General features: G+C 34.4%; 1 non-coding gene across 1 annotated transcript; it reads left to right on the forward strand.

The window, feature by feature from the left end:
* The first annotated feature begins 863 nt into the window (after nucleotides 1–863).
* TRNAS-GGA (transfer RNA serine (anticodon GGA)) lies at nucleotides 864–950 on the forward strand. Its single transcript has one exon. It is a non-coding gene; the product is annotated as a tRNA-Ser (tRNA).
* The last annotated feature ends 611 nt before the right edge of the window (nucleotides 951–1561 follow it).

Genomic DNA, 1561 nt, shown 5'->3' on the forward strand with positions numbered 1-1561 from the left:
CCGATCACAGGAATACCAGTTACAGTACCTATCAGCCAAAGAGGAATCCTTCCATTTTTGTCTTAAAAATAGAAAAAAAAAAGATATTGAGGTTTGGGCCAATATGGATACCGGCGCCAACATTAATAAAAAACAACAAGAATTTTTATTCTCAAATGATATTAGAGGGGTTTGCAGTCATTGTGGAAATTCCATTCTCGAGAAGCGATGGGAACGACGGAACCTGTGACTGCAGAAGATTCTATTAAAAATGAATCCTAATGATTCATTGGGTGGGATGGTGGAAGAACCAGTAGAATTTTGCAACAGAGCTCCTAATGAAATTTGTTCCTGAGTCAATCTCCTCAGTCTTTATTGACTCGTGACTCTTTACTTCTTTTTTTTTTCCTATGAATTTTTCCTATGAACCAAATTCATCTAATTATGGTTCCCATCCTCCCTCCTACCTGGATCACAAAAAAATTCAGTTAAATCCACGCGTCATTTAAACTCGATTCAGTTTGTGAGAAAGAAAAGATATAATTCAGAGAAAAATCATTAGAAATCAGAAATAAGGATCCTTTTTTCTGTCGTTAAGGTGGAGAACTGAAACAAGAATTCTCTTTCTTCATCATCAATCGAATCACTATTCGTGACCCAGTATTCTATTTTATCATCAATCCAATCACCGTTCACGTTTTTTCTTTTTCTTATCAATGAATAGATCTCTTTATTTGTACGAGATCTTTGATGAAAAGTTTTCTTTTCTATTTATAATAGAAATTAATTGGTCGTACCTATACCTATATATAATTGTATAATTCTAAAAAAATAATATGAATGACTTGCTATGCACTCGATTTCGGGGTCATAATCATTATGTAGGAGAGATGGCCGAGTGGTTCAAGGCGTAGCATTGGAACTGCTATGTAGGCTTTTGTTTGCCAAGGGTTCGAATCCCTCTCTTTCCGTACCTTAATGACTTATATTCATTCTGTCCCGTATTGGAAATCAAAATCTAATTAAGGACCCTTCTTTAATTTCGAATTTCGTTTTTAATTAATTTAGTTCTTCAAAAAAGAATTGGATCTTTCATGAGTGATCGTCTTGAACAATCTGTTGACGAAAAATATTAAAAAAACTAATTTATTTGTGTTCTTTAAAAAAAAATTGTTTTATTCATATCATACGATAAGATAAAATATGATATGGGGTTAAATTGAATTCTTTCCCGGCAATGCAAGAGAAGCCATCGAGAAGCTACTAAACATCGTAAATATTTTTGGCATTGGGATAGCAATTCCTCCCATTTCATCGAGATAAACAAGACGTATTCTATCGTAACTCGTTCCTGCCAAGATTTTTTTGAATTTCACTATTGTGATCTATGTTCTGTGATCTATGTTCCCATCCTCCCTCCTACCTGGATCACAAAAAAGTTCAGTTAAATCTACAAGGCTTGATCGAATTCATTGTATAACACATTGAACCCCTAAGTCCATCAGTATGGGCTCTTAATAGGTCCAACATTTTCACTAAATGGTCCTTGGGTCAAGCCACATTATGAAGGCCCAAGGATTTT

This window comes from Nelumbo lutea, chromosome 1, assembly GCF_056320005.1.
Source record: "Nelumbo lutea isolate HS-2025 chromosome 1, American lotus-T2T, whole genome shotgun sequence".
Classification (NCBI taxonomy): Eukaryota; Viridiplantae; Streptophyta; class Magnoliopsida; order Proteales; family Nelumbonaceae; genus Nelumbo; species Nelumbo lutea.